Here is a 14690-nt window from a genome sequence, read left to right as displayed (position 1 = left end):
ATAAATCCATAACCTTTATAGAACATTAGGTACATTCCTAAAACATCCTCTTTTGTTTATGAAAGTGCTGACACTCAAGGTTCCTGATATGACTTTAGCGGGGCATCCCATATTGGTTATTCTATGGTCACACAGCAACGTTACAAAGAGGACTTTGGGACATTAAGAGAACGTTTCCACATGGTCCTCTATTGGTCATAATATAATTTTTCCAATATGACTTTAGACATCCCATATTGGTTATTCTATGGTCACACAGCAACTTTACAAAGAGGACTTTTGAGGTGTTAACAGAACGTTCCCACCGGTCCTCTTTTCGTCATATTATAACATTCCTGATATGACGTTAGGGAGATGTCCCATATTGGTTATTCTATGGTCAGATAAGAACGTTACAAAGAGGATGTTTGGGATGTTAACAGAACTTTCCTTCATGGTCCTCTGTTGGGTCATATTATAACGTTCCTGATATGACTTTAGGGGGACTACTTTTAGGTTATTCTATGGTCACAGTGCAATGTTTCAAAGAGGATATTTGGAACGTTAAAAGGATTTTCTCATACAATTCCCTATTATTTAGATGGGGATGTTTGATTCAGGACTGCACTGCAACGTATCTTGTTCAGTGCAGTGGTCTCTACATTCCCATAACGTTTGCAGGACCTTTAGGGGACCAATCTAGAATGTTATGTGTTTAGGTCCTTCCATCACGTTCACTGAATGTTTTCAGAAGAATTGTGTGAATCATTGTACACTTTTTAAATGAGGATCACAGGATTTTGAGGTTGTTCCTCAAAGATGGATCAATACCAACTGTCCAGTTTCATATTCAGAACATGTACCACAAGTTTACATGTATTTAAAAGTATTTTGTGATGTACGCAAATTGCCTTGAATGTGCTTGTTAGCACACTAACAGCTAATGTGGCTAAAGTTACCATTGCCCCTGACTGTATTCACAGAGATTAGAGCTCTGAGATTAGATTTATGTTTAAGATGCAATAAATGTGTGCTTTTGAATTGTACAGGTGGTGAGCATTTTTTGGGCTAAAAATAACAACTGTGGACACAGTAATGGCACAATGGTAACTTTAGTACATTTAGAAAGGCGATTTGCAAACACATTAGGGATCACAAACTTCCCCGAACCCTTTAAAGAACTCCACATCATGACCGCCTTGAAACGTTTTGGACCATAACATTTCTAGCGGGAGTAGGGTGTGGCATTTAAACAATGCTCAGTTGGTCCTAAGGGGCCCAAAGGAGGAGATGGATCCATGCTTTGAGACTCATCAGACTAGGCAACGTTTTTCGAGTCTTCTATTGTCCAACCGTGGTTAGCCTGCGTGAATTATAGCCTCAGTTTATTTTTCTTACCTGACAGGCATGACACCCGGTGTGGTCTTATGCTGCTGAAGAATATACATACATAGACTACATACATACATGCATACATACATACAGTGGGTACCGAAAGTATTCAGAACCCCTTACATTTTTCACTCTTTGTTATACCGCAGCCATTTGCTAAAATATTTTCATTTTTTTTTCTTTCTCATGAATGTACACACAGCACCCCAAATTGACAGAAAAACAGAATTGTTGACATTTTTGCAGATTTATTAAAAAAGAAACACTGAAATATCGCATGGTCATAAGTATTTAGACCCTTTGCTCAGTATTTAGTAGAAGCCCCCTTTTGATCTAATACAGCCATGAGTCTTTTTGGGAAAGATGCAACAAGTTTTTCACAGCTGGATTAGGGGTTTTTCTGCCATTCCTCCTTGCAGATCCTCTCCAGTTCTGTCAGGTTAGATGGTAAATGTTGGTGGACAGCCATTTTCAGGTCTCTCCAGAAATGCTCAATTGGGTTTTAATCAGGTCTTTGGCTGGGCCATTCAAGAACAGTCACAGAGTTGTTGTGAAGCCACTCCTTTGTTATTTTAGCTGTGTGTCATTGTCTTGTTGGAAGGTGAACCTTCAGCCCAGTCTGAGGTCTTGGGCACTCTGGAGAAGGTTTTTGTCCAGGATATCCCTGTACTTGGCTGCATTCATCTATCCCTTGATTGCAACCAGTTCTCCTGAAAAACAGCTGAAAAACACCCCCACAGCATGATGCTGCCACCACCATGCTTCACTGTTGGGACTGTATTGGACAGGTTATATTTTTCTCCATACATACTGCTTAAAATAAAGGTCAAAAAGTTCTATCTTGGTCTCATCAGACCAGAGAATTTCTCTCACCGAGGCTCTTCTCCCCCGATTGCTCAGTTTGGCCGGACGGCCAGCTCTAGGAAGGGTTCTGGTCATTCCAAACATCTTCCGTTTAAGGATTATGGCGGCCAATGTGCTTTTAGGAACCTTAAAGGGATAGTTCACCCAAAAATGAAAATGTGAGGTTTATCTGCTTAACCCCGATGCATTCAAGATGTAGGTGACATCTTTTGACATTTTTTTCTTCAGTAGAACATAAATAAAGATTTTTAACTTCAACCGTTGCAGTCTGGCAGTCATAATGCATGTGAATGGGTAACAACTCTATGAAAGTAAAAAAAAAAAAACATGCTTAGACAACATGCACAAAAACTCTTCTGCTCATGATTACACATTAATGTCTTCAGACACGAACCAATTGGTTTCTGTGAGAAACCGAACAGTATTTATGTTATTTTTTAACCTCTCATCTAATCTCATCTAATATTCCCATCCGCTTTTACTTCCATCTAGTAAGGTCAAACTGCCGCGATAATATATATATATATACACACACACTCTAAAAAATATTCTTCTTTCGGCTTTTCCCTTCAGGGTTCATCACAGCAAATCATCCGCCTCCATCTAGTCCTATCCTCTGTATCCTCTTCTCTCAGACCGACTACCTTCATGTCCTCAGTCACTACATCCATAAACCTCCTCTTTGGTCTTCCTCTTGACCTCCTGCCTAGCAGCTCTAACCTCAGCATCCTTTTACCGATATATTCATTCTCCCTCCTCTGAAAATTCTCCCTCCTCCCTCCTATGATGTCCAAACCATCTCAACCAGGCCTCTCTAACTTTGTCTCCAAAACATCTCACATGTGCTGTCCCTCTTATGTACTCATTCCTGATCCGATCCATCCTCGTCACTCCCACAGAGAACCTCAACATCTTCAGCTCGGCTACCTCTAGCTCTTCCTCCTGTCTTTTCCTCAGTGCAACTGTCTCCAAACCATACAACATTGCTGGTCTCACTACTGTCCTGTACACCTTTCCTTTCATTCTTGCTGGTACTCTTTTATCACACAACAGACCTGACACTATTCTCCACCCATTCCAACCTGCCTGCACATGCTTCTTCACCTCTTTTCCACACTCCCCATTGCTCTGGACTGTTGACCCTAAGTACTTAAAATCCTGCACCTTTACCTCTTTCCCCTGTAACCTCACTGTTCCACTTGGTTCTTTTTAGAGTGTAGATTCCTCATTAGTGTCTATACGTGGATCGGCCGAAAGTGAAATCTTCATAATATATATCTATGATTGTGCCAGTTTGACCTTATAATAATTTCATTATTTTTCATTATGTTCATGATAACTGAGCGATTCTGATGAGGACACCAAAGGCACTTTATAGTGATACTGACCCACAGTTTATGGTTTCAGTCTACAGCTAATCACAATCTGGCCGATTCTGGAGTATTATGTCAATATCGTTTTAAATAAAATAATAAAATTTGAAATCAAATTAATAATACATTTAGTTATAGCACGTTAGACTTTCACTCACTGTAAAAAATTAAACCCAGACTTTTTGGATGGTCTGTTAGTACAATTAACCCTCACAGCATGCCATTTTATATTATGATTGTGAGATAATAAGATAATCCCGAATAAAGCACGAACGCAGCAGAGATGCCAAGTTCAATGGCCGGATTTTTTCTTCTTCTACTACATTCGATAGAATTAGCTGAAGGAACATGACGGCTAACAGAGAGTAATGACAGCAGCCGCAGCGGGAATCCACCTGTCACTCAAAGTGGCCACGGCCCACATTATGTAAAACTTTAAGGCTTAATATAATGTAAACAAATGAGTTATAGAAAAATTCACCTCCTCACAGTTGTCATGAAGGGCAATATTAGCCAGACCAAAACAAAATTTGTACCAGGCTGTAAATATGTTTTTTTTGTTGTTTTTTTTTGGCTGTAAAGTTGGGCTCAATGAGATTCTGCTCTCTTCTGGAGTGGCCAGTCGAAGAATTGCAGTTTACATCACTTCCGTATTGGCTTCAAGAGAGACCTCGGGAGGTTGCGGCTTGGTTCTGACCATAGACTGTAAAAAAATATGGACGTACTGTCCGTGACATCACCCATAGGATTCCGAAGCCGTTCTGAAGCTTAAAGTAGGGGCGAGCTGGGCGTTGCCATCCTGCGAGCGAGACATCGTGTGCCACTCCCTGATAACAGAAAATGGGCAAAAAGGGCAGGATGTGAAAGGAGCTTAGGTGACGCAATGACTATAGACGGCGGATAAATGGCTATCCACCTGTCACTCAAAGTAACCACGCCCTTAATTATGCAGAACTTTTAGGCTTTATATAAAAGAAATAGGCCCAAACCACAATTTGTACCAGGCTGTAAACGTGTTTTTTTCTGCTGTAAAGTTGGGCATTTTAACATGGGGCTCAATAAGATTCTACTCCCTTCTGGAGCCTGCCTCTAGTGGCAAGTCGATGAATCGCAGTTTACATCACTTCCATATTGGCTTTAAGAGAGATCGCGGGAGGTTGCCGCTTGTATCTGACCATAGACCGTAAAAAAATATGGACGACTCGACATCATCCGTTTCCGCTTGGCAGATTTGAAGCTTTTAGTCGGCCTGCATGGCGCGGACATCTTGGGACCGAGTCTGCGCAGTAGCGATTTCGGGACCGGAGTTGCGCAGTAGAGTGCAGGAAGTAGAGCAGGAAGTACAGCTGCGATATCAAAAGCCCTCCCACACTCTCGCAGATGCAGAACAATTAATTATGTTGGTGTGAAATAAACAGTTATGGAAATGTAGAAATTAAAGCTAAAGCTCCAATCTGCTCCCAAAAATTCAGAAAAAAGTCCCGTTTTTATAGCATCAAATAACTAACTAAAACTAAACTTATTTTAAAAACGAACACTTGAAATGAAATCATCGTGATGATAACTACCTTCAGTGACATAAACTAACTTTTATGAAAAAATATTTGAAGTGTAATTTTATTATTTAGTTTGCCTCGCGTCCTGAGAGAGACTTCAGGCTTGGTTCTGACAGAAAGGTGTCAGAATACACAGTGCATCGCAGTTTGTTGCGTATGGGGCTGCATAGACTTAGACCAGTGCCTGTCCACCATTAAAAGCGGCAAAAGTGAGCATCAGAACGATCAGTGTGGCTAGCTATGGGAGTGATTTGAAGTTGTGTGTATTATAAATTACATTCAGATTTCACTGTTTACTATTAAAATTAGATTAAAGGTAAAAAAAAAAGTAGAAGCATAAGAACTTATCAATAAATGAATACATATTATGCAAATACATACAAATAAATATAGGCTACATAAAAAAAAAACTATAATATGAATCAGGTTGACATATACACCCCAACTGAAAAATTCCCTTTGATAAAGATACAATGACATGGTGACTCAGAGCCTGATCAGACACACATAGACAAGATGACTTATTTTAAGATAATAACAAACTCATCACGTCAGCTTCCTGCAAAGGCGTCTCACAGTGTGTGATGTATTGCCATGGAGACTGCGCTGACGACATCTGCTAACACATGCATTCATAAGAGACACTTCCGTTCTACACAAATAGGATCAAATGCCCAAGCAAAATCACACTTACTGGATTGCAGCCAGTAAAATGAATGTGATTATTAAGAGGATTTTGACTTACATGATACAATGCAGACAATACATGAACCAATGGGCACTTAACCACTATCGTATGCTATGTAGATCTATGTATGCATTTATTTATTTCAAAGTATCTTCAGTAGCCTATATTATGAGACGTAGTAAATGTTAAGTAAAAAAAAAAAAAAAACAAACAAACAAAAAAGCCCTTTATTTATGTATCTATTTAATGGATGTCTTGTGATATATCTATTGAAGAATAGCCTACTTTAGAGAAATTAAACCTTATCACAAATTCATGGTTCTGGTTTTAATCATATTTCCGCAGATGCACTTTCTGTCCATGACAGCAGGGGGCAGTACAATATCACTTGTAATCGCTCTGGTTTAGCCAATGGAGGTCATTAACATGGTTCACTCATTGAAGTAATATTGTGGTACCTGCAACGCAACGGCATTAAAAAGCTTGAATCTTAAAGGGTTAGTTCATCGAAAAATTATGTCATTAATAAGTCACCCTCATGTCATTCCAAACCCTAGATCTTCATTCACCTTTCTGGAAAATAAATTAAGATATTGTTGATGAAATCTGAGAGCTCTCTGAACCCTCTGTTGACATTTATTTAATTAACACTTTCAAGGTCCGGAAAGGTATTAAAAACGTTGTTAAAATAGTCCATGTGCATCCAGTGGTTCAACCTTAATTTTATGAAGCAACAAGAATAATTTTTGTGGGCAAAAACAAACAAAAATAATGACTTTATTCAACAGTTTATTCATCTTCAGAAAACAAATTAAGATATTTTGATGAAAACCGAGAGCTTTCAGGACCCTTCATAAACGAGAATACTTTTGTAACACATTGTAATAATTTTTTTCAACAATTTCGTTCTAGCCTGTGCCAGTTTCCTACGATGTTTCCGCTGTGAATAGTGCAGCTCTTGAGACCTACAGCAGCTGATGCTGTTCACGTGAGCACCACGAGCGCATGTGCAGGATACAACATAAACAGCGTATGCGCCTGGCACAGGTTAGGGGCCAAGCACAGAAGGTGCAGAGACGCCTATTGAAAATTATTATTATTCGGCCATTATAGAGTCTATGGCAGCCCAGAGAGCCATTTGTGGGAAAGCTGTGAAATTTGGTACACTAGAGTCTCTAACTCAATCCCTCTAGCGCAACCACCTGTCCAAAGTTACACTCATGTTTATGCTAATAACTTTTTAATCTTATGGGCTAGAAACAAAATAAATGTTTTCGTCTGACTCCTGAGCTCATATGACATAATTTTCCCTCATTATAAATTTCACGGCATTTTGAATTTTCCCATAAACCTACTTTTGCAAACTTGTCCTCAAAAGTTTTGTTTCCATGCAAATTGAACCAGATCATCTTTATCCAGTGCCGACAAAAAAGTTATAGAATTCAAGTTGATTTGTCAAATTGTTTTTGATAAATGCGTGAACAAATTTTACAAAGCACTTGCAAAAACAGGCGTAACACTGTATCTTTGCAATGCTTTATTGTTTTCAGAACAAACTAAGTACATGTCAGCATAGATATCCATAATAAAAGCTAGATGTCTCGTGCGCGTGGGTTTATTTGATTTTGGGTTAAATAGAGTGAGAAACTATGGAGAACACACCAGGCCTGGGTAGAGGGAGAGGCGTGTGTCAGACTAATGTAACGTTTTCTGTGGGGAGGGGATTTTCTGTTTACCCACTAAATTCCACACCAAGGGGAAGTGGCGTGCCAAAGGCTGGCTACCTACCAAATCTAAACATCTGTAAGATGCTTTAGTGAGGCCAGTAGGGGCTATTGCAATGCAGGTATTAGCTCATTCTGAGAGGAATTATAAGCTCCTCAGCTTGTGATGCCCTTGAATGAGACCTGTTTTATAAAATTAGCAAACCTCAGCTCTTCTGTAGTGTCCCATGGCCAAAGCCTGACTACCAACTGAAACTTTGATGGTTCCCTATCTCGAGGAAACTTGCACTGCGTCGTCGAGTGACGACACTAGGGGAACGCCCCCAGCGTAACGGCTCTGAAGTATGAATGAAATCAGCCACCAATCCGATTGGTGCAACGTCATGACGTAGTAGGTGACGGCGTAAGCGGAAGCTATAAGAAGGCGCATACTCTCATACAAGCGACAGTCTTTGCTCTTCAGCAAGGTGCTCTGTGTTGATATTGTTTGTCTATTTACTGTTGTCTGTCACCAATATCACTCTAAGCATGGCAAGTGAGCAGTTTAGACGGTGTGTGCACCCGTGCCCGCGCTTCATTACGGGCTCGGACACACACCAGCTGTGTGTGCAGTGTCTCGGGGCACAGCACGCTCAGGCTGCGCTTGAGGGTGCCGCCTGCAGCGAGTGTGAGAGGCTGCCGCTCCGGGTGCTGCGCTCATGGCTCGCGAGCCACGTGGATCTGGTCCCACGCCTGTTGAGGCAGCGCGGCGGCATAGATCCTGGGGCTCACAACTGGATCTCGCGACAGGAGGCGGGCATGCTGAGGCATCTTCCCACTCCTCGTCCGAAGATTCAGACGCTCTTCCGCCTCGTGAGGAAGCCCGCGCTGCAGCTTCTTCCCCCGAGGCGGAGAACCCGATGCTCAAGCCGTCTGATTCTGAGGAATCGGACGCGCACAGCATTGAGGCTGTTGAAGTGTTAAGCCAGGAAATACGTAAAATCATAAAATAAATAAAATTCATAAAATAAAGGCGCCGGCAGCTCTCGAGCTGGTTCTATAGCTGGCCAATTTTCTCATTCCTCGTGTGGAAACCCACGCCAGAGTCCTGCGCGGGTCCATTTTTGGAGACCCGCCCCCGCCCGTACCCGCAAGGTTTAGCACCAGATCCGACCCGTGACCCGTGAAAATTTCAAAATTAAATCCGTACCCGCCCAGACCCGTTAATATTTGGCCCGTTACCCGACCCGTGCCCGCGATAAATCACACACGCTAAAACATTCAAATTAAAATGCTTTATTTTTTTATCCTACACATCTCTCAGCATCAACAGCGTCATGAATGGGCTAATGAAACAGGCAAAAGTGCCTTTAAAGACTCATTGTCAACAATTTCATATAGCTACTCCACTCACCAGCTTTACTTTTACTTCATCCATTGCTACTCCTGCAACGCTCGCTCCTTCTGCGCTACGAGAGGCATCAACTAAAGTTTCAATGTCGCAGTGATGGTGACGTGATGGGTCAAATGGTATCATTGTTGCGTGTATGTGTAATCGTAATTTGGACATAGAAAGTGTAATATCCTACAATATGTTGGATGGGGGAAGAAGGAGGCGGGAACCGGCGAACATTTAAAAGACTTTAACCAAACAAAACGAAAGTAACGTGAGTAGCCCTTCATGGACATCTCCCATGCGCACACGCATAATAAAACATAAACACAACTCAACGTCAAATCCAGGTCTGGTGATCTCTCGTCCTTATATGCTTCCGAGCTCCCTCAGAGAACTCGAGACCGGTGTGGCTCGCAGGTGACGCTCATTCACAATCACGCCCTGGTCTCTCTCTCTCTCGCTCTCGCGTTCACTTTGCCACAGAAATATTGCACATATTTTTCATCCGCGCAACTACCCGCCCGCACAGAGTTAATTATCCGCCCGCATCCCCGCCCGTGAATTTTATAAATGTCATAATCCACCCGTTTTAGCCACTTGTATGCGGGTACCCGCGGATACCCGCGGGTACCCGACCCGTTGCAGGACTCTGACCCACGCTGTGGCTCTTCTCCCCCGGGGTAGAGAATTAGATGCTTGAGCAGTCCCATTCCGAGGAATTAGACGTGCTCAGTATCGAGGTAGCAAAGTAAATAAGAGCTCGCGCTTCATAATGCAAGGCTTAATCGCGCATTGCCGAGGCAGCGCGTAGATTACGGTCTGTAATATTAGTGAACACATGCCATCGGTGCACATGTGATACTGTTTGGCGCGAGTGCAGTCAGCTCCTGAGGGTGCTGGCTGTGTTTGTTGAGTATCTCGCAGCGTACAGCCGTGCGTTTCGAATGTTTCAGCCTCGCGCCTGTGGTCTTTCATCTCGAGGGATGAAAGCCAAATATGTTGCAATGAGTCGAATCTCGCGTTGCTGAGGCAGCGTGTAGATGACGATTCATTAAATACATATTTAAAAAGTATCGTCTGGAAATTAGGGCTGTATTAATTCTGAGGAATTAAAATTAAACATTATCTGACTTTGAGGAGTTGGGTATGTTTATTCAGCCTATCATTCAGACCATGTTCACTTGAGGGATGATTAGGAGCATTTAATTCTGAGGAATTAAATGGGATTTATCTAACTTTTGTGTTCACTGGGCTTTTTCATAGCCCCTCTCCCGGGGAGCGATCGAGGTCGCCTCCCCTGTGGAGCTTTCTGGAAGTCGATGCTGCGGTCCGCCGTCTATGACGCTTGGACCACATTGACTTCCAGTGAACGCATGCTGCTCTAGCCGCCTCTAGAAAGACTGCAGCTGGGCAGTGAACGTGATCACGCACCGAAAATCCTCCCCGACTAAGCCCTGCAGGGTGACCCTTCAGGGGGTCGGGCAGGAGGCTCGGTGGGTACCAGAGACCAGCCTTGAGAGGCTGGTTCCCCTAGACGAATATCTCGGTGCATAGTTATGCTCCCGAATATATCTACTTGGGCCCTGTGTACAGTGGGAAGGGGGTACAGACTGCAGTTCAGTATTCCACAACCGAATTCTACAGTGTGGTCTGAACCGTGGTTCCCCCTGCCCAGAGGCAGGTTAGGGAACATGCTTCATTGTTCCCAAGAAGGATGGGGAGGTTGCGTCCTATAATAGATCCGAGGTACTTGTATCGGTCTCTGAGGAGATTCAGGTTCAAGATGCTCACTATTCCATCATGAGTCAGAGCCAGTTCGAGGACTGGTTCGTCATGATAGATCTAAAGGACACCTATTTTCACATCCCTATCCTCCCTGCCCACAGGAAGTTCCTGAGGTTCGCTTTTGGGGGCAGAGCGTGCCAGTATCGGGTTCATCTTTTGGCAGCCGCACTGTGAAGCAGTTCCAAGGAGTGCTGGGTCTCATGGCAGCAGCGTCCAATGGGTTCCGTTTGGCCTGCTATACTTGAGGCCCCTCCAGTAGTGGCTGGAGACCACGGGGTTCTCCTCGAGGGGAAAACTTTTCCATATGATTAGGTTAACGTGCAAGCCTTCGTTCCCTCGTCATATTGAAAAATCCCAGGTTCCTGTCCCAAGGGCCAGTGTAAGGAGCGTCATGTTGCAGGAAGATCCTTTCAACAGACGCCTCCCTCACGGGCTGGGGCGCGGTCATGGAAGGCCGGTTTATGAGAGGTCTGTGGGGGCCTCACCAGGGGGGTCTGAGGTCACGCCCACTATGCAGGTTGGCGCATCAGATCCTCCTGTGGTCCCAGGGGAAACTGTCGTCTCTCAGAGCAATGTACGTCCCAGGGGACCAGAACCAGGGAGTGGACGTCCTGTCGAGGCAGGGGCTTAGGCCCGGGGAGTGGCGGATCCACCCCGAGGTGGTGGAGGCCATGTGCGAGAGGTTCGGCCTGGTGGAAGTGGGTCTGTTTGCATCTCTAGAAACGACCCACTGCCCGCTGTGGTTCGCCCTCAGGCATCCGGCCCCGCTGGGGCTGCATGCCATGACACAGACGTGGCCAAGGCGGTGTCTGTACGCATTTCCCCCGATCGTTCTGCTCCTGGGAGTTCTAGAGTGAGTCCGCCGGGAGGGCATCAGCCTCCTATTAGTAGCACCCCGGTGGCTGTCCCGAGCTTGGTTCTCCGACATTGTGGCACTACTAGACGGCCTCCCATGGCAGATCCCTCTGAGGAGGGATCTGCTGTCTCAGGCAGGGGGAATGATATTCCACCCCAGGCCAGAGCTGTGGGACCTCTGGGTCTGGCCCTTGAGGGGGCTCAGTACCTAGAGGATGATCTGCCACAAGAGGTCGTAAAGACCATTCTCAGCTCTAGGGCTCCCTCTACGAGGAAACTGTATTGGAGTCGGCTGAGGCGAGAAATCTGACCCTCAAGGTAGCTTTTCTCCTCGCTATCACTTCTCTGAGGAGAGTGGGGGACCTCCAGGCCTTGGCGGTCACGCCAACTTGCTTGGAGTTTGCCCCTGGCGGGGTGAAAGCTATCTTGCACCCCAGACCGGGCTATGTGCCCAAGGTTCCATCTTCGGGGATGGGGTCAGTTTTTCTTCAGGCATTTCATCCTCCGCCTCACGTGACGGCAGAGGAAGCTAGGCTGCACCTGCTCTGCCCTGTTAGGGCATTGAAAATGTATTTGGACAGGTCAGCTCATTGGAGGAAGTCGGACCAGCTTTTGGTGTGCTTTGGCCCCCCTAAGAAAGGGTTGCCTGCGGCGAGACAGACTATTAGTAACTGGATCGTTCAGGCTATAGCCACGGCTTATCGGTGCTAGAGTGCTCGCATCCTGAGTGTGCCTGGTATGTCAGCTTCACACCAGGATGTGCATGGTTCGGTACAGCATAGTGGGTATTCGTTCCCCTAGTGTCGTCACTCGACGACGCGGTGCGAGTTCCCTCGAGATAGGGAACGTCTCGGGTTACTATTGTAACCCTTATTCCCTGAGTTACCTTCACGCAGAGCGCTCGCTTCATCGCAAAAGGCTGTCGCTTGTATGAGACGGCGCCTTCTTATGGCTTACGCTTACGCCTTCGTAAGCTTACGCTTACGCCGTCACCTACTACGGCATGACGTTGCACCAATCGGATTGGTGGCTGATTTCATTCATACTTCAGAGCCGTTACGCTGGGGGCGTTCCCCTTGTGTCGTCACTCGACGACGCAGTGTCTCGTTCCCTCTCAGGGAACAAGGGTTACAATAGTAACCCGAGACGTTTGTGAAATGAAATACTTTGTTGTAAGATTCACCTTTTTTTTTTGAAGCAACCCATGACCAGAGGCTGGCTCTGTTCTAAAGTTAAGCAGATCCAACAACGATGTGACATAAAAGCAAGACATTTTTGGCAAAAGCCTCGATTTTTATTGGAAGATGCTTTAGTGAGGCCAGTAGGGGCTAATGCAATACAGGTGGTAGCTCATTCTGAGAGGAATTATGAGCTCAACCTCAGATTGTGCTGCCCCTCTATAAGACCCGTTTTATTGAAAGAGGAAACCTTATCTTTCCTGTAGTGTCCCATGGCAAAAGCCTGACTACCAACTGAAACTGTAGTGGTTCTAGCCTGATGGTGACATGAATGGAAAAACTTTTTGGAAAAAAACTTGATTGTTATTGTAAGATTCACTTTTTTCTGCTCAATCATCCCATGGGCTAAAGCTGGCTACCTACCAAATCTACAGTAAACAGGTCTAATCAGGATGTGACATTAAAGTGAGACATTTTTGGCAAAACCTACATTCTTATTGGAAGATGCTTTAGTGAGGCCAGTAGGGACTAATGCAATACAGGTGGTAGCTCATTCCGAGAAGAATTATGAGCTCCTCAGATTGTGCTGGCCCTCCATGAAACCTGTTTTATAAAAATAGCTAAAGTCAGCTCTGCTGTCCCTTGGCCAAACCCTGATTACCAACTGAAACTTTACTGGTTCTAGCCTGACGGTGACATGAATGGAAAAACTTTTTGGAAAAAAACTTGATTGTTATGGTAAGTTTCACCTTTTTCTACTGAAAAACCCCATGGCAAAAGGCTGGCTAATTACCAAATCTAAACAGCTCTAGCCAAATTGTGACATGAAAGGGAGATATTTTTGACAAAACCTACATTTTTATTGGAAGATGCTTTAGTGAGGCCAGTATGGGCTAATGCAATACAGGTGGTAGCTCATTCTGAGAGGAATTATGAGCTCCTCAGATTGTGCTGCCCCTCGATAAGACAATTTTATAAAAATAAGAAACCTCATCTCTGCTGTAGTGTCTGATTGCCAAAGCCTGACTACCAACTGAAACTTTACTGGTTCTAGCCTGATGGTGACAAGAATGGAAAAACTTTTTGGAAAAAACTTGATTGTTATGGTAAGCTTCACCTTTTTTTCTGCTGAAACATCCCATGGCAAAAGGCTGGCTAATTACCAAATCTAAACAGCTCTAGCCAAATTGTGACATGAAAGGGAGACATTTTTGAAAAAACCTACATTTTTATTGGAAGATGCTTTAGTGAGGCCAGTATGGGCTAATGCAATACAGGTGGTAGCTCATTCTGAGAGGAATTATGAGCTCCTCAGATTGTGCTGCCCCTCCATAAAACCGTTTGATAAAAATAGGAAACCTCATCTCTGCTGTAGTGTCTGATTGCCAAAGCCCGACTACCAACTGAAACTTTACTGGTTCTAGCCTGATGGTGGCATGAAGGGAAAAACTTTTTGGAAAAAAACTTGATTGTTATTGTAAGCTTCACCTTTTTCTGCTGAAACATCCCATGGCCAGAGGCTGGCTACCTACCAAATCTAAACAGCTCTAGCCAGGATGTGAAATGAAACGGAGACATTTTTGGCAAAACCTACATTTTTATTGGAAGATGCTTTAGTGAGGCCAGTAGGGACTAATGCAATACAGGTGGTAGCTCATTCCGAGAAGAATTATGAGCTCCTCAGATTGTGCTGGCCCTCCATGAAACCTGTTTTATAAAAATAGCTAAAGTCAGCTCTGCTGTCCCTTGGCCAAACCCTAACTACCAACTGAAACTTTACTGGTTCTAGCCTGACGGTGACATGAATGGAAAAACTTTTTGGAAAAAAACTTGATTGTTATGGTGAGTTTCACCTTTTTCTGCTGAAAAACCCCATGGCAAAAGGCTGGCTACCTAACAAATCTAAACAGCTCTAGCCAGG

Source organism: Pseudorasbora parva, chromosome 17 (genome assembly GCF_024679245.1).
Source record: "Pseudorasbora parva isolate DD20220531a chromosome 17, ASM2467924v1, whole genome shotgun sequence".
Lineage (NCBI taxonomy): Eukaryota > Metazoa > Chordata > Actinopteri > Cypriniformes > Gobionidae > Pseudorasbora > Pseudorasbora parva.
The sequence above is the reverse complement of the archived record's forward strand: the minus strand, read 5'-3'. Positions refer to the sequence as shown.